Genomic DNA, 18,951 nt, shown 5'->3' with positions numbered 1-18,951 from the left:
TCTTGTCATTTGCTGCCTCTTTCTCACGTATGTAGAATCTCTCAACAGAGTTCAATAACTGTTTTCCCAGCTTCGGACACTGGAAATGCTGGGTGCTCTCTTTGCTGAAGGACCACGGCAAAGGTTTCCCTCTGGGCTGGCAAAGAAGGAAGGAGGACAGGGGAGAATGGAAGGGGAAGCCCCCTGCTAATTCCTCCCCCAGGAGAGAAGAGCTGGAGTTTCCAAGGGGCAGTTGGGCTTCCTCCATCCCTCCTCCCTCAGCTGGGGATGCCCACGGATGTGCTGCATACTGCTTTCACGTCTGAGTGGACCTCTGTGCTGGTGCTGCAGGTGCACAAATAGGCTTTATAGATACACAGTTATCTTGCCTGATTAGATCAGGAAATTCTTATGACCTAAACAAAACCAAAATGCATGCAAAGGGCAGATGTGACTAGTTCAGCTGAAGGGCAAAGCCCAGGCTGTATCTTATTGAGCTGTGGGGAGGGGAGGTGCTGGACCTGGCACCCAACATGCCCTTGAGCCATCCAGCCGGCACTGAGCCAATGTGCTCTCTTGCTCCCATTGTTCCTGTGTGCTCCCTTTAGAGCTTGCTGTCAAGGGTGGGTGCGGCCCGGGGCCCGACCACACCAGCAGAACTAGCCCCTTTGAGGGGGGCAGGGCTGTGCCCAGGACTTCATTTGCCACACCACCACCATAAGCATTCAGAAGCTGCGCTGGATGAGTTGAGTCCAGTAGGGAAATGTCTCCCCAAGGCCTACTCTGCACTATTGCAGCCATGCAACGCAGGGCAGGGTTTTGTCTGAAGGATTTCACTGCCATCCACAGGCCAGAATATCCACGCACAGCACGGTGTTGCCAAGTCTCACAAATCTCATGATATTTGATGGCTTTCTTAAAGCCCCAGCTCCTGGAGTCCTGTGAATACATGAGAGGCTCAGCTCTAATTTTATTTCAAAGTGCCCTGATACATGCAGGTAAAAGGGAACGAGGGAACAGTGTTTTGCAATGCAGATATATGTTGAATAAATAAAAACAAACAGGTGACTCTACTGTCTCTTTGCACTACGCTTAGGGCCTGAGCCAAAGCTCATTGAGACGCAGTCTCCCCCCTACACGCATCACTGACTTCAGTGTGCTTTGAATCAGGCCTTTACTGCTGTGGTTATACTTTACGTTACATCTAGAGGTGGTTTCACTGCTGGGACACATCTGAGTGCTAAATAGGGAGGCTGGGTCGGTGGCGTGAGTCACAGAGGCTTGCCGTCTAGCTGGCTGCGAGCAAGTGGAGTTGCCAGAGTCCTGTCTGCTTTGTCTACCACAGCGTCCCTCGAGAACATGGTTTATTTTGTCTAAGCAGTGGCGTGTGCTGTGTAGGAGGCTCCCTCTGGCTCGGCAGGAGTGAGTGCTTTTTAAAGGAGCACTGTTTACTCCAATTTTATCCTCAAACAAACTGAGAGCTGGCCAGAGCCACCAGCTCCACACTTGCTTTTCTTTGGAGTCTTTGCTGCCTTGTGCATTTCCTTCTGAGTCCTACCCCCAGCTCCCACCCAGCTCTTCTGTCTGAGCTCCCCTGGTGCCTTTGATGTTCCCATGCAGCTTAGATCCTTGATCCCGCTAACCTTCTCTATTAGATGCCTCTTTCCCTCAGGCCCGGCTTGCTCCTTACGCCATTCCCTCAGCTCGGCCTGGCTCTCCCTCACATGCCTTCCTTTCCTTTTTAGGGGGAAAGATCTCCCATGTCTTGGGAGCAGCGGGAACTGCATAGTGGATACAGTGTTGTCAACTCTTGCGACTTTTTTTAAGTGCATGCCTCACAGGGTGACCAGATGTCCCAATTTGATAGGGACAGTCTAATATTCAGGGCTTTGTTTATATAGGTGCCTATTCCCCCTTCACACACACACCCCCTCCAGCTCCTATCCCGATGGTTCACACTTGCTATCTGGCCAACCTAATGCTTCACCACATTTGGTATGTGAGAAAGTTTGGTTCTGTATCTGAAGGTGTGGTTTGTGCCCAGCTCTAATTACTGTACTACAATGCAGCTGTTTAATGAGCTGTATGATACTGCATAACTTCTCTATTTATAATTATCCCCCTAGGAATGCAGGGGCTCCTGTGCTGAGCCACCCTGTGATCAAGCGCTAGGATCCTGCATAAAGATGCAGAGTAATTACAGCTGACTCATGCTGGCAGGTGGATGCTGTTAGCTCCAGCCAGGATATGAGAGTGGAGAGCAGCTTTCTGAGACAGAGTGGGAGCAGGCTTTGTGCTGGCAGTCAATTAGCAAAGCAGTGTTTGGATTATAATGTTTGTGTTTTCTGCCAGGAGTAGCGTGGGAACTCCACCTGCTATGGAGGGCCGGAAGGTAACTTGTTGCTACATCGCTTGCAGTAAGAGGTTGAGCTAAATAATGAAGGGGTGTTAGTTATGTAGGAAACTTATATTCGTTTCCTCTAGCTCATAGAGTTCAGTGCTAGAACTATCCCTAGCTAAATAGCTGGTTTGTTGGCTGGGGTAGAAAATATTTGTGGTACCCCCTGAACGGCTGAGGGGACAAAAAACAAACCTGATTCGTCTGTCCTCCCCCTAATGGTTGATCTGATGCCCCAGGAAGCTGGCATCCAGGGTGGGCACCCTGATAGCTACAGGGCCAGTCTAAGGGGCAGGCAAAGTGTCTCACTGGAATAAGGCAAGGGAGGGCCTTAATTTCTGAAGTGACACTGAAGCCTGGTGATATGAGGTGCACAGGTGACAAAGTCAGAAATGGGCAAAAAACAAGTGAGGGTTACTAGCATGTGAGCACAGTAACGTGGTGTGCGTTCAGAAATTCAAATGAGCCAAATCTCCTGATCTGATTATGGGACTGAAGGGATTTCAGCCAGCAGCAGAAAGGACCCCTTGCAGAATCAGCGTCTTCAAAACTGGCAGAGATTCTTCGGTGGGGGAAAGAAGTCAGGGTTTAGGATTTATAGCCTTGCTAGAGCTGCATTTCAGGGATTAAAGGAAAAACGTGTATGAAGCAATACCGATTCCTGCATGGCAGAAAGCTAACAAACCAATGAGGCGGCCATGAGGGAAAGCAAGTCCCCCCTCCCCCAAGTCAATGTAAACTCCTCCCTGTACTGCTCTATTAGCTGCAATATAGTAGGAGCCTGATCCTGCTTTTGTTGCTGTGAGTGGTGAAGCGCTCACTGATTTGAATGGCAGCAGCATTGGGCCCATAATCCAGAGGGCTTGGGTGTTACAGTGAGTTAGCACGTTTTCCTTTTGCCTCTGGAGACAGGGCTTCATAGGCTGGCTCCTGACCCTAATGGAAGGGGGAACCCCCTGCCAATCTGCCCTGACTTATGCTACTTGTAACTCCACTGTGTAACTCAGACCCGCTGTGGTCACAGCTGCCGTCATGCTGGCCTCTCAGCCTAGAGTAGGGGCTGTGAGAGCTCTGAAAACTAGCTGGGGACCAGAGAGTGGGGATCGGTGTCTGTCAATCAAAGGCCAAAGCAAGTTCGATAGAACGCGGTTTCAGCTATAACATGGTAAGATTTTTTGGCTCACGAGGACAGCGTTATATCGGGGTAGAGGTGTACTACTAATTCTTTGCTTTGTGAGCACAAAATTCACAGAGATGAAAAATTCCCATCACTTTCCTATTTTGGCCAAATGATTCTCTCCCCCCTATACTCAAGTACATCTATTAAAGCAAAGTGGCCAGGCCTGTGGCCTGGAACGTGGGTTTCTCCAGAGGAAGGGGGAAGGCTGTTTTCCTGCAATGTTTAGAGAATTGCTACTGTCAGTGGCACCAAAGGAATTTTTTTGTGATTACAACTTAATTTGAAGAGTACAAATATTTCTAAAGCTCCAGATACAATCTCCAGGCTGCCAAGAGAATGAAGGGCTTGTCAACTGAAATAAAACTCAGTCCAAGGGCTTGGGAATTGACTGGCATGGCTTTTAGAGGTATAGAACTATACTGGTATAGTTCACCACATGGATATTCTGTTCTGGAATACCAATCACTCTTATGCAGTAGAATTACTCTGCTCCCCAATGGCCCATTGATAGACATAGCTATGCCAGTCACTTCCCCCATGTATAAAAGTCCTGAGTTAACTTCCCTCCTGCCTCCCACTAGAAGGACTGTGATATGCTGCCTAAGCAATTTCAGAGAACTATAATGGCTTATCTGGCTGAGTGGGATTTGTTTGAGTTTCCGGGAGCTGTTGCTTCTCTGACTAGTAGAAAAACGTAATGTCACACTGAGGAATCCTCATATGGAGAATCAAGTGGATGTTTAAAGTAAGATATTTGTGACTTGTAACCAGGAATGAAGTAGATAGTGACTTTTTTTGCTTTCTCATTTTCTAACATCGCACGGCTTTCCTCTGCTTCACTTCTTGATCTCCCGAGTTTCCCATCTCTGCTTTGAATAGTTGCTTATCCTAAACTCCAGCTAAGATGGAAAACAACCCCGAAGTCAGGTGTCTCTGGGGAATGTGGTCTTCAGAGGAGGGTGTATGAGATTGTTGGTTATAATAGCAATGTATGGCTCATGATAAAATGTCAGTGCTACTGACAATAGTGGTTTATGTTCCGCTGTGTTACAGCAGTTAAGTTGGAGTAACTCCATGAAAGTCAGTGGAGTTACATTGGTATAACTGAGATCCCTGGACCTCTGTGTTGTAAGACAGAGAGCACCATACCCTCCTTAGACAGTGCAGTGTTTGGTTTTCTGCTGTTGCTGGAGATAATCTGTGACATGGCTACAATGGAAATTTATTGGCAAAGAATATAATTCATGGAGCTGATTTATTTTAGAGGCATTGAAACTAAACAGTACCCTCCCCCCCCCCCCCCCGCCCCAGCTCCCTGCCTGCCCAGTAACGTTATCCAGGCTTTCCAAATATTGGGCTGATTGTATGCTGTTTGTTGAATGGGTCTATGTTTCAAGTAACTCCAGAGAAGTCACAGCACCAGTGTGAATGAGACCAGCACTTGGCCCAGGATCCACCCCAGTAACCCATCCATGGGCCAATGGGTATGCTTGTTCTCAGTGATGCAGTGAGCGGGATAGCAACAATGCAGAATTGGAGAACAATTCCTCCCACAATGTTAGGTCAGACTGACCTCCCATTGAGGCAGCAAAATTTAACTCATGGAGTTACTGCCCAATGGTTCCCATGCGGGGGAGGAGAGTTGGGAGTGCTTGAGTGGGAAAAGAACAAGGCCTCCCAGCTCTTCCTCCAGGGGATCTAGGTGTAAAGGCAATACCACATCTGCAGAGTTTTCTGCATGGGAAGCTCCTAGGCACTGCTCCCTCCTCAACCAGGGGAGGAATGCAATCCCAGAAGGAGTTATTAAGCCATGTTGACTCCCTCCCTGAATTCCATGCAGCAGTACAAGGGATGGTACCATGGAGTGCTTCTTTTCAGCCCTGCCTCAAACCCTGCAGTGCCTAAGAGATTTTGATGGGGATTAAATTGCCACATGGTTGGCATTCCTTCCCTTCTGCACAGGCAGTGGGAGAGCTGTGCAAGCAGGCACCATGTTGGCGGAAATGCTGGGGAGGTTGGGGTTGGGGCTTGGTTTTGTGTCAGACTTCAGTATACTGTGACGATAGCCTATAGCTGGAATTTCACTCAGCTGCTACATACAGTAAGCTCTTTAGGGCTCAGAGTGTGGTAGGCTCCAACCTGGCTGAGGCCTGCAGATGCTAGTTTAAAGCAAATGATTAATAATACTTGGAAGGATTTCAGAGTTGCAAACCTATTGTGTTGGTAAGTTTCAAAGAGCAATATTTTCTCTTAGACATGGACACATACACTATAGAAGGCTCATACAGGACTTTGAGTCACAGTCCTTCTAGGACTCTGCAAAAGCAAGAGTTCATCGGTTTCAGAATACTTAATTAAAACTCCTACTTCCCCCAGAGACCAAAAAATAAACAACATTTGTTAAAACAATGAAACTGGCGCCGAACAGTGAACTGAAAACCGACCAGGAGCAACCCCTCCCTGAATGAGAAGCCGGTCATCTTTTCAGTTTTACATTCAGGATGTGCTTACTTTGCTTTTCTGTTCAAAGCTGCCAGATTCGAGAACAAAACGAAGTGTCAATAAAGTCCTGTTCTGATCAGATTGCAAAATGCAGATTTGTACAGAAACTCTTTGAGAGGGGATATAGGTGCCTTTTCTTCTGATATGATGAAGTTGAGTCCTTTCCATTCCCATAGAGCTCATGTTATTTCTTTATACAGGCTTGTGGACCAGTGTGCCGGTTGCTTTGAGCAGGGGATCGCTGTGTAGGTTTGGAGGGGAATGAATCCTCTCATTAGGCAGGGGCAGGCACTGTTATAGGAGGCCAGGCACTGCCATGCAGTTCTGCAGTCACAGACCCACTGGGCATTCCTCCCTACCCCTAAATCTCCTCCCCAGGTCCCCCATACTGCCACAAAGCAGTGCCTCTCAGAATGGAGGGTGTGGTATACAAACCTTCCTTCCTCTTGCAACTGAACCACAACTGCAGTGGAGAGAGGCGGCCAGGATTCCAGACAGTGCTTGGCTGGTGGGATTAAGCCTGATGTGGTGGCTAGCACTACTGCACCAGCATGTCAGGAGGTCCCTGTCCCAAGCCAGGACTTGGCTGTATACCCAGACAGAAGGTTTTTGGTGGTACGGGAAGTGCTGCCATTCAGATGATCTGTTAAAAGAAAGTCTGGCTCCACCATAGTGTCTCTGGATGCTGTTAGGTGGACACTTCCTGCAAAAGAGGAGACCTTGGTTACTTTTCTGCCCAGCCATCCCCCTCTAAAGAGAACCACTCACCAAGGTCGCCCAGGAGTGCACCATGGCTGCCATTGTAACAGTTCAAAGATATATACAAACCACATTTACAAGCAACCACACACATGCAGGGAGAGGGCTCACAGAATTCTGCTCTGGGGGGTGGGCAAAAAAGCCCACAGGGCACTGCCACTGAGCTAAAGAAGACTTCTGGTTATCTGAGGGTGGGAGTAGCTTTCACCTACAATCTAGGCTTCTCCCATCTACGGCAAGAGAGATAATTACACTTGAGCAAGTCTGACACATGGTAGCCAGGAGAGGGCAATGGTACACACTTGCTGCTAACCCATGATTAGACTATGTGCCTATCCTTTGGGGAACTACAGTATATAGTCTATTCAGTGAGGGGTGTTAACACTAGAATCCAACTATGTATCTGTTTCTTAAGAGACTGGTAAAATAAGTTAAACCCAGAGGGGCTGATCCTGCTTCTATATAGGTAACCTTCTCTTCAATAAGAGCAGGAGTAGTCTCACAGTGAGTATACCAACACATAAGTACAGACAAAACATCAGTTAATGACTTGTGTAGTCAGAGGACCAACTTAATCCCTGGTGCAACTCCTCTCACTAAGAGTTAAACCAGAGAAGGATTTGGGGCATTAATCCCCTGATTAGTATTCATTTTGTATATTGAGTGGAATACACCGTCTGCTGGTTGCCTTGTGTCCAATCAACCTCAGATGCATTCACTTTCTTTACATTTCACTTTCTGCAAAATCTGGTTTGTCAGACATGAGGGGTTCTGACGAAGGAAGAAAGAACAAGCTGGTGCTATATCAGCCACTGTAAAACATTTTCTGCTTTAAAAATGTAAATAATTGAAAACTAACTTTTAAAACCAATCTAATGTGAGTCATTCTGGGATAAGTCTCCCAAGAGTTCAATTTTTCAAAACAAGCAGCAGGAGAAAGTATTGGCTGTTTCTGAATCAGTGTGTAAAGAAAGTATTCAAAAAATGGAAATTTAAGAATATCTTTCTATTGAATGAAAGACAATGCATTAATTTACAATAATCTCCCTTCTCACTTAGCACACACCAATATTTTCTAGAATATCTGTTAGCAGTAAACCAACAGTGAAACCACAAATCCAATAGGAGCAAATAATTTGAAATATGATTTCTCACTGACTGGAATTAAAAAAACAAAAAGTTTCCACTTGCCTGAAACACACTTTAAATATATACATGCACTTCTGGCTTAGCTGGTGTGAATAGTTCTGCTTAACAATGGGAGGACTGGTTCACAGAATGCTTGGTTAACTCTTGCACTCAATATTCAAGTTGCATGCTCAATGTTTTTGATTAGATTTTCCTTTAAAAAAAATCCAGCGAATGTACCTGTATTAAACACTTTTGCTGTCAACACTCTCCTGCGTTAACTGCTGTTTTTTAGAGTAGAAATTTAGGATCAAAGTTATCCTGTATGTAATTTCACTGACTTCAAGAGAGCTTCCCTCATGGATGGATTTGGCTCAGAGATGGCAAATAAAATGATTCCTTATCCCTTCCTTAAAACTGTCTGATGTTACTGCAATCTGCATTGAAGCACCAGAAGTAAATATTCACAGGCGCAACCAAGGAAAAGCTACTAAAGCCATATGCTGTTATCGTTTTGCTGCTTCATGACTGAGTCAGTCTGGGGTTCAGAAAGTCGTACTAATCCCTCCTCTCCGTCCCCTCGCTATGAATATTGATTCGTTTGCTGCTCGCCTAGCTCAGCCCTTGTGCGAACCACTGACCATGGCTGCAAAAAAAGAGATGAAGGCCATTAAGGGAAAAATCAACCTGCACAAAAAGGAGATTCAATTCTGATTTTTAAGCCACTCGACCAAGGATATATAGAGCTAAAGTTTTCTCCCCATCCTTCACTTGTTTTATGGGGCCCGGATCACGAGTTATCCTATAATCTAGCATTTGCAGTTAAAAGGGTATGTACCATAGTATAGTATTTAGCCCCCAACTCAGCAGAACACCTGAGCATATTCTTAAATCCCATTTAAGGCAATGGAACTTAAGCACATGCTTAAATGCTTTGCTGAATTGGAGATATAGGAAAAAATTAGGGCCAAATCCAGAGACCAGCAATGGCTTGAGTAGGGCTGCTAGGAATATGTGTTGGAGAGGAGGGATAAAGAATCTCTCTCCCAGTCACGGAGGGGCTACAAAGCTACATGGAGGCTACTTCAACCTAATCTCTGGAGAGATCCCCACCATCCCTTGAAGGAGAACAGGAGACTTGCCTATGAGCGGACCCTAACTCGGTGCAAGAAGCCCTTGCAGAGCCTTTCCCCTGCTTCCCCCCTCATGCTACTGAATCCCACTGGTTCTGCTGCCAGAGGAACTCCCTAGTTTCAGAGAGAAACTACTCTATATGCATCCGAAGAAGTGGGCTGTAGTCCACGAAAGCTTATGCTCTAATAAATTTGTTAGTCTCTAAGGTGCCACAAGTACTCCTGTTCTTTTTGCGGATACAGACTAACACAGCTGCTACTCTAATACCATGGAGAATATCATGTCTCTGCATTACTGATTCCCCCCCCCGAACCTTGAAGAGTGGTTGGTAACTCCTTAGTGTACTTTGCTTAGCCTTGAAATGCATTTTATCTTCTAGGATAGCTGAATGAGAACACACAGTATGTAGAACGCAGTTAGTTCCAAGCATTACAGCAGTGTTTGCTAATGCCACTGCACTCAATTCGTCAGCATCTCTGTGATGATAAATCCTACTGTCAAGGGGGTTTAGCTGCACCCCTGGACATACGCTGCAAGATTATCAGAGTAATCCTTTTTGCTGTTCAATCTGGCTACTCTCAGTCCAGTTATTTTAAAGTTATTGATTGGGAAAAAAAAAAAAAAGAATTCCTAGCTGTTTGGAGCCTGATGCAAAGCCCATTTAAGTCAATGTGGAGTCTTTCCATTGGTTTCAGTAGCCTTTGGATCAGGCCCTGGGTGAGTCTGGAGACTGACATTAATGCTAATTCCCTTTGTGCACTGAGGAAAATGAATTAACGTGTATTTATAAAGAATGCCTCCTGGCCTTTTGGCCAAGATGCACCTACATTAAAATCATGACCATAATATACCAAATAAACTCCTCATGAGTGCCCCCGTTTACCTACTGGGATCAGTATTACAGCTCTCCAACCTACTTCCACACTCTTTAATGCATCCTCTTGTCCCCCCTCCTCAGGAACCAGCTAAGCCTTGAGGTATGCCCTGGCAATTAGCAGACCAAGAGGGGTGCTCTGTATATGCGTCGTCCAACTTTTACATGTAGAACCAAACCTAAGAGCAAGTTATTTCCACCCCCACCCTCCCTCTGAAAATATAGGCGTTATTGGGGTTGACAATGTATCTTTCTATCAGGTGGGAATGAACAGGCAGATGGCTGCTGGAATCTTCACTATTATATGGTAACTAAGAGTTGGCATTGGAACAACCTGACTGTCCCTTTAAAGGGTCACATCAACTTCGTCTTATTATGCAGGTAGTCAGACTAGATAATCATAATGGTCCGTTCGGACATGAACATCTATGAATCACACAAATATTTTATTTCTATTGTAACAAGTAGCAGTTACGGTTGTTACAAGTAAAAGAGATGAGGGGAAAACACTTTGGTTTTTCAGATGGTTGGGGTTCTGCATCTGACCGGACTTTGGCCAGAGTTTTCAGACAGGCTCAGCTCCCTGGAGAGATGCCAGACTTTCCAAAGAGAGGCGACCCATTTTTCAAAAGTGCTGAGCAACCAGAAGCTCACATGCAGAGCAACGGGAGCTTTTTGACAACCTGGCCCCCGTTGCGGGCACTGAGGTCTTCTGAAAAACTGGCTGAGCCCTTTGAAGAATCTGGTCTCTTGTGTACAGTCAGTTTCACTCTTTCCCCTGCATAGTCAGTCAATCCCCAGTCTCACCCATGCTATTTGTATAGGGGTCTTGCACACAGCAAAAGGAGGGAGTTGTTTTATTTGTGTGACTGTAAAATCACCAATTGGTTGGAGAATTTTGGGGCAGGTCTAGTATTTTAAAAGTAGTTTCAGGTACTTTTTTTTTTTTTTTGAGCTGACTGGTTTCCCTTTGGTTGTAGCAGGACTAGCTAGTAGTATTATGTAATTATGAGAAGAAACATGCCTAGCGTGAATTCAAATCATCAGCCACATGCAGGGATAACACCTTTGCTGCTGCATGTTGCCTCTGCTAAGTTTCCACAGTTTGTTAGGACATTACTCACTATGGTGAAATAAATGTACTGGACTCAAACATCACTTTCATGTTTCCGGATGCTGCACACAGTACAATGCCACTTATTTTCCCATATAAATCTTTGGGCACAGTCTGTCAGAAAACATTTGAGGGACAGGCAGACCAGAGTGCACTGCACAGAGTTGGGTACAGTCAGGGGTTATATTAGGGAAGCTGAATGATGAGACTTGCAATCCCAGTGGAGTTGGTTGTATTTGCTAATATGATCAGCCGTTAAATAGTTAATGATATTGCTATGAGAAATCATCAATAGGCTTCAGAGTCAATAGTTTAAATGAAACAGAGGCAGAGAATTACCAGCTCTCAGAGCTATTGTTATACGAGTGAAATGTAGCAATCTCTGTGGTGCAGACTGTAAGCTGACCAATGTACTGAACACCGCAACAACCAGGGACAGGAGAAATTTTGCCAAGCCCAACAGAGCAAATCCCTCCACTTATTTAAAACAAACACATGCACCACACCATGGGAACTGTACATGCCACAAAAACTTGATTACAGCCTTATTTATAAGGTTTTGAGGAAAAAACACCTCTTATACAGCAAAAACTGCATTTTACTTAGACTTTCATCCTTCTGTGGTAAATTGAGTCAACCCTTCCTAGGTTCCAGTGCATCATAGCTCTCGTGATACTCACAACACTAAGCCATCACCTCCCGCAAAAGGCTACTTGGAAAGACTATCAGGATGCAGTAATAGGGAAAAGGAAAGAGAGCTCAAATGAATAGGAAAGTTTAAGGGGGGATCGATAAGGCAGGCAGTCTCTTTGCTCCTGGGCTTGTTTCCTCGGCTGCAGTGATTTGGAACAGGTGAACTCAGTCACTGTGGGAGACACCCTGTACTGACGCCTTTGGCTAGTTGGGTTGTAGCATTCAGAGGCCCTGAAGGATGCTGTGTTCAGCCCTCTTCATCCCATCAGACATGAGGCCTGGAGGTACCAAGTTTCAGTATAACACAGATGGACAGTTTCTCTTTGGGTAATGGATGCAGAGGAGGTTGATATGAGTATGGAAATTGGATTGCTAGCCTTTCTGTGTGGAGAGGAAAGGGGACAAGGTACCCTTAAGAGTGCAGCATTTTAGAGGAATAGATGCTGTGGCAGATCAAAGTCTGTAACTGAGCCAATAAATTGACAACTGATTTTTATTATCATGTTAGTGCCGTCTCAAAATAACACCCACTCAACTAGGAAAGTGATTTTATTTTCATAAATATTATGGTATATTTGGTGCTCAAGGTAGATTAATTTTGAGATTATAGAAGGAAATATATGCTTTTATTTTTAAGATCAGAAGTGCTGGGCCTGACCCTATGCAGTGCTCGGTACTCCAGTTCTCATTGGCTTCAACGCAATTGAGGGTGATCAGCACCTGCCAGGGTTGCTCCGTCCCTGGCAGAATTGAAAAAGAAAACAGAACAGAGCTTCACTGAAAGGATTTTCTTAGATCACGTTGTGCCTTTTGTTCCGTCTTGCTGCCAGTAAAAATATCCATGTTTGGGAACAGAGACAGGTTCCCAGGCTGAGACAAAGAATTCTGGGTGTGCAGCTGAGGCAACAATCCCTCTCTCTGGCAGGAGGCTGGTCACGTCGCAGTACTGCTATGTCTAGATCACCTGACACTTGCCTTCCAGTATATGCTCTTATTGTTTCCTTGACTAAACTGTTAAGCCTTGTTTATCATCTCCACTAGTGCTAATAAAACAGGCCCTAGTGTAGACAGCCCTACTGCTCTAGCTGTTGTTTTTAGCTCCATGACAGTTAGACATGCTCTGAGCTTGTTTACTAGTGTAAACAGTCTGCAAATATCTTCTGAACCCAGGGCTGTCTATATCTGGGCTCCCACTGTCGCTATACAGCAGCACAATGAACTGCAACTAGCATGGATAATATGTACTTAACCTATGCACTGGGACGTTGTGGGGCTTAGTTTGTTAGTAAAGGCCAAACTTTCCAAAAGTGGACTTCAATTTTGGGTGCTCAGACTGAGATGCCTTAGGCCAGATTTTTGGAAATGCTGAGCACCCACACCTATAAATGAAGACTATAGGAGCTGCAGAACTTCTGAAAATTAGGCCCAAGGCATCCCAAGCTGGGCACCCAAAAACTGAGCACCCAGCATCAGAAGCCACTATTGAAAACTTTGGGAAAGTGTTTTTATATCTTAATATAAAAGGAGCAGAGTCAACACTCAGTCCAGGAACTTAGCCTCTCTTTCTTCTAAACAAACCACTGGAAAGTACTTCACAAGGCAGCATGTTGAAAAGTCGACTCCTGTACTCCACTGCCACGAGAAGTGGCAGCAGTCAACTCACCACGGTGAAGACATCACGGTAAGTCGATCTAAGTGCGTCGATTTCAGCTATGTTATTCACGTAGCTGAAGTTGCGTAACTTAGATTGATTCCCCCCCAGTGTAGAGCAGCAGCCTAGATCTGCGTATATTTTTCCCCTACAGAGAATGTTGGCGATATCTGAAAGAAGGTAGGAGAAACTGGCACAAAAAGGTGCACTCAGAGTCAGTTTAGAGTAGGAGTATACTGTTTCAGATCCAAAACAGTGAAGCCAGTGCTGTTCCTACCTGTCTGATAGGAGGAGCCTCCACTGTCTCCCTCCCCACCTCTTCTGTGTCAGATTTCCTTTGGTTTTACTGCTGTCAGTTGGCCAATCTAACTGCAGAAGTGTCAGCTGGAGTCCATTCTCTCCTGTGCATCATCAGCAAAACTGCCAGCTAAGTTCTGATTCCAATATCTTTATTGCTGCTTATGGGGTTCAAATCAGAAAATCCGAGCACAGCTTGAATTTCATACACCAGGCTGAGCTCAGTGCTATAGTGAGAAAAACTTAGTAACTGTTAAAGTGGGAAAATCTGCTGTGGAAGCCAATTGACAGTGAATAAATATAGATCCCACTAAGAGGTCATTTTCCCTGACCATAACATCATGTTAAAAACAGAGCTCATAATATCATACTACTACTTTTGGCAGAGAGACAGAGCATTAAAAATGGGAAAATTTCACATGAAAATGTGACTTTTTCTGTCCAATTTTGAATTCAAAACTTTGACCAGGTTTACAAAAATACATGTTTAAAATTAATATTCCCTTTTAAAAGATCCCCAAACAGTGTAAAGTATGGAATATGCAGTTAATCTCACCCTAACAACCTTAATTCTGATCTGTACTGCTAACTTCCTATCCTTTCATATCATCTTTGTAAGATGAGGTCCTTTTCGAACAAGGACTTTTCTGAATGGATTTTTGAGTAAATGTTAACTTCCTTAACACTTTAATAAATCTGCAGCATATGGTTACAGCCAACTTACACTTGGAAAAGCTGCTATACTTTTACAGTCTCTGTGTTGAGAGCAACTATTTATTACAAAGGACTGGGGTTTGAGTACTGTTTTTCATGTCTCCAGTGTGGTCCTCTGTCACCACACTAATCTTTACAAGACCTTAATTTAAAGGACCTTTGAGATTTGGGTTTAGGAAATTTTAATTCCTAGATATTCTAGTTTTTGGTTCAAATAACATTCTTATAATCTGGTAACATGCATACTTTTCAGGAATAACTGTTCTCGATAATTGATTCAGAAAATGGTAAAATCTACAGTTTTTCTGTACACTACAGATACAAAAAGGGCAGAAATCCTGTGTCAGTAAAGTACATATAAATAATGTATACATTTAATGAGGCCTTGGGCCTCAATTTTGTGAGTGGAGCTTTGAACCTGCCTGGAACCCTACTGAAGTTATTGGATGTCACAATCACCGGAAGGTTAACAACGAGGTGTTCCAGAAAAATGAATTCTTACTTCATGGGGTCATTGCTTAAATTATCCCAAGTTTCAATTTCAAGGGATAATGCTACCTCTACACTTCTGGTCATTCTGAAAGCAGTGACAGGGGGCCATGTTATAGTTATCTGGGTAATCTTAACTGCAATGCCATGCTTTTTTTGTGCTTTGTCTAGACTGGGGAAATTTACCCACCCCCCACAAATCCCCCTGGTTCTCCTGACTCAGTGAGAATGGATTTGTTAATTTCCTTTGTATAGACACATCCTTAACATGTGTGTTCAGGACTCCTAGTTTGATTTCAAGGCATTGCAGAGCTTTGGTAGTTTACCTAAAGAGTGAGGTTCTTTCAAATCATTTTTTAAAAGATTACAATTGAGTCCGCTCAATCTAAACAGGTGCTCAGATCGCTATTAGCAATGTGCTTGGCCCTGTATTACCCACGATGAATACCACAATCACACTTCTCTCTCACTTTCCATGCCATGCACACCAGGTAGATTCCTTCCCTGGGGCATTCCTCACATTTTAAAAATGTTTGGAAGTCACTCTGTGCCTGGGAAGTATTTAAAAAGAAACAAAGCTTTCTGACTGGGGACTTTGCTGGGCACAAACAGAGAAGGGCTTGATACTCACTACTGAAGCGCTACAGCACATTTTCTACTGTTTTCCATCCTCCCATTTGCTTCCATTGTGTCTATCATCTATTCCTTTTCTCCCCATCTCACTCCAAGTCTCCCTTCTTCTCCGTCCTAGCCCCAGCTCCCCCATCGTCCACCCCAGCTCCCCCTCTCCTCTCTGCCCTCAGCTCCCTCTTCCCCTCTATCCTAGCCCCAGCTCCCCCATCGTCCACCCCAGCTCTCCCTTCCCCTCTATCCTAGCCCCAGCTCCCCCATCATCCACCCCAGCTCCCCCTCCTCCTCTCTGCCCTCAGCTCCCCCTTCCCCTCTATCCTAGCCCCAGCTCACCCACTCCTCCTCTTTACCCTCAGCTCCCCCTTCCCCTCTATCCTAGCCCCAGCTCCCCCATCATCCACCCCAGCTCCCCCTCTACCCTCAGCTCCCTCTTCCTCTCTATCCTAGCCCCAGCTCCCTCTTCCCCTCCGTGCTAGCCCCAGCTCCCCCATCGTCCACCCCCAGCTCCCTCCTGTTTCCCCCGCTCATCCCCCTCCCTCTCTACCCGCCAGTTTCCCCGGCTTTCCCTCAGCTCCCCGCCTTTTCTCCTCCCTCTCTACCCCCAGCTCCCTCTTGCCCACTCCTGCTTTCCCTCAGCTCACCCCCTCCATCTCTACCCCAGCCTCCCATCCCCCTCCGTCTCCACCCCCTGCTCCCCCACCGCGCCCCGCCCCGCCCCCTCTCTGCTCTGTCCCCGCTCCCCTGCCTTCCAGCCCTTCCCTCCACCGCCCGCCTCTTGCTTCCCTTCTCAGCCCCCTCCCGCTGCACGTGACCCTAGGGGCGGCGGCGGCGCGCGCGCGCGCTGCTGCACCTGTCAGTCAGCGCGTCACTTCCGCCAGTCGCCGCCGCCGCCGCCGTTAATCCGTTGGGGACCCTACTAGCCGAGGAGCTCCAGCTACGGAGGGGCCCGCGGGTCAGATTGTGTCGGGGCTGGACTGCTGCTTCGTGCTCGGCAGCAGCTGTAGCGCTGGGAGGAGGAAAAGCCGAGAAGAGCGGCGGGGCCCACACCGGACCCCGGGGTAGAAAGAGGCGGAGGAACCTGCTGCTGCTGCTGCTGAGAACGGCGGGGAGGGAAAGTCATCACCTGGCAACGGTGAGGGGACTGGCACCGCGCATGCGCCACTGCCAGGGTCTGAGGGGAGGGGGGCTGTGGAGCGGTCAGGTGGGGGGAGGGGTAGACTCGAGTTCTGTTTGGAACCTGCCCGAGGAGCTACCCAGGTCCACGGCCTATTAGAAAATCGACCAAATCCGGGGGTGGGGGTGGCTGAAATGCAGCTTCTTTATACCCTGGCCCTTGTGGGAAGTTCTGCTGCGCTTCAGGAGCCTTCTGGAAGCAGCTCGTTGGGGTCCTGTAACTTCCTTCTTTCTCAGCCAAGGTTACAGAAGTGCAGTGTGGCGCCTAGGACTGTTCGGGCTTGGCCCCTGGGAGAAGAAAGAGGCCAAGCCCAAACTGTGTTGGATGTTTGTTGTGCTGTGGGACGTCTGTTTCCCTAGTCACAGTGTACGGCCTTCATCCTTCAAGCCAGCACTGACAGGCAGCAGAGGCTTCTTGCCTTCTTCCCCAAGACAGCCTTTGGAACTTGATCCCTCCATCCCACCACAGATCAGCCTTATGTCCCGTGAAGGAACTTAGGTTGCATTTGAGTTCAAAACTAGGCAAATCAGGGACTTACACTGATTAAGTTGGTACTGGATAGATCTGGGCTCTGTGGCTGTAGTGCCCAAGTCTTCTATGGGCTCTGAGGCCTCATCAGCACTGAGACTGTTGTTTTGGAGATTTAAGTCTTCTAGTCTGATGCAAAATTCGGCCTCGAAGGAACATGTCCGTGTGGGTCCTTCATTGGTACTGAGAGCTCCCTAGGGAGTTAAACTTATTACTAAGGCCTGGTTAAAAATTAGATCAACCTATCTATGTTGCTTAGGGCTGTAAAGAAATTTCTCACCCTGACCGCTTAGTTAGGTTGATCTAAGCCTCGGTGCAGATGCGGCTAAGTCAATGGAAGAATTCTTCTATTGACCTAGCTACTGCCTCTTGGAGAGATGGATTAACTACGTTGATTAAAAAAACCTCCTTCTGTCAATGTAGGAAGCATCTATACTATGATATAGCGTCACAGCTGCAGCACTGTAGCTGATTCACTGTAGTATCTGTAATGGAGATGTGCCCCAAGTAGGCACATTTTGGTACCAAAGTGCTGTGTTCCTTTTGGAATGAGTTGATATTCGTGTTCCCTCAATGGTAGCATGTTTCTCTGTGGTAGGGAAGTCAGCGCTGCAATATAAAGCTGTTGGTGCAAAGTCATCTTTATTGCAGTTTTCTCAGCCTTTGGGAGGTGGGGAGGGGGAAGTATGTTGTATTGAAAATATTTTGACACTGCTTGTAAGCACAAGGGAAAGAGTGTAGTGGCTGGAAATTAAATATACTACAATACATAATGAGGTTTGTTTAGTACTACTATTCCTTGGCTACATTCAGTCCCTTCTGTGTATAGAAAGTGAAACTGAACTTATTAAAGCTAGCTGTTAAGTTTTACTTTATATTTCTGAGAAGTACTCAAGGATGGAACATATGACAAAAAAAATGAAGGGCATCCAAATGCTGGTCAACTTTAAACAGGATGATTTTTAGAGCAATTAAGGTGGTGGGAGGTGAGGATAGCAGACCCCTACAGCAAATATTCCATAAAAGGTAATCATATTTGCCAATACTCCGAAAGAAAGCAAATACCTTTTGTCCTTTGGAATATGGGGAATTCTTGTTTATTTAGCTACTTCGTATTTTCTTTTCTGGTTGTCTTAGATACCCAGTAATAATTTACTGTTCTTACTTTTGGTTGCACATCCTTATTTTTGATAATACCAAGATTCTCCTGCTGACTATGAATGACAGATTAGACATTCTGGTCCACCTGCTTGGATCTTTACTGAGATTTTGGTGGTTTTCAATAGGTATATTTAACAAATCCTCAGACACCCTAATTTAAGGGTGCATTGTTTCTTGTTGGGCCAAGTCCCTTTCTGATATCAAGCAGGAAGATTTACTTCTACTTGCATTAATATTTTGAAAAAGAGAAGTAGGAAAGCTCTGGTGTATGAATGTGTCTTCCTTACCCGTCTCTGGAAAGTTTGCTTAGTCTTTTTTAGGAATAGCAATAAATGGAGCATGGTCTGAATAGTTTTCTGGTGTCTGGCAGGGGAGATAATTTTAAAATAAACTAAAACCCAGGATCTGAAGCCCTCTGGATTTTGTACCTACCAATCTTGGCAGCCTTTCCAAAACAAAAGGCATTAGGCAAAGTCTCAGATTTTTTAAAGACATCTGAAGACTTCCGTTAAGAAGTTTTGGTGATATCGAATCCGTAATCTGCTT

General features: G+C 45.7%; 1 protein-coding gene and 1 long non-coding RNA gene across 6 annotated transcripts in view; one reads left to right on the top strand and one right to left on the bottom strand.

Moving 5' to 3' along the window:
* Positions 1-925: 925 nt before the first annotated feature.
* LOC101933335 (uncharacterized) lies at positions 926-16,530 on the bottom strand. The gene is made up of 2 exons (XR_255892.3): positions 16,393-16,530; positions 926-6,762 (listed from the first exon to the last, which is right to left on the bottom strand). It is a non-coding gene; the product is annotated as an uncharacterized LOC101933335 (long non-coding RNA).
* The window catches only part of FAM13B (family with sequence similarity 13 member B), an 81,334-nt gene continuing 78,769 nt past the window's right edge, over positions 16,387-18,951 (top strand). For 2 of the 5 annotated variants that reach the window (XM_042850913.2, XM_005295880.5), the window contains exon 1: positions 16,387-16,674. The gene's annotated coding sequence lies outside the window, so the exon portion shown is untranslated. The remainder of the gene's footprint in view (positions 16,675-18,951) is intronic. The other 3 variants (XM_042850912.2, XM_005295879.5, XM_065555052.1) reach the window with 2 other exon arrangements.

Source organism: Chrysemys picta, chromosome 8, assembly GCF_011386835.1.
Source record: "Chrysemys picta bellii isolate R12L10 chromosome 8, ASM1138683v2, whole genome shotgun sequence".
NCBI lineage: Eukaryota > Metazoa > Chordata > Testudines > Emydidae > Chrysemys > Chrysemys picta.
Note: the sequence above shows the minus strand (reverse complement) of the source record. Positions and strands in the feature narration are given on the sequence as shown.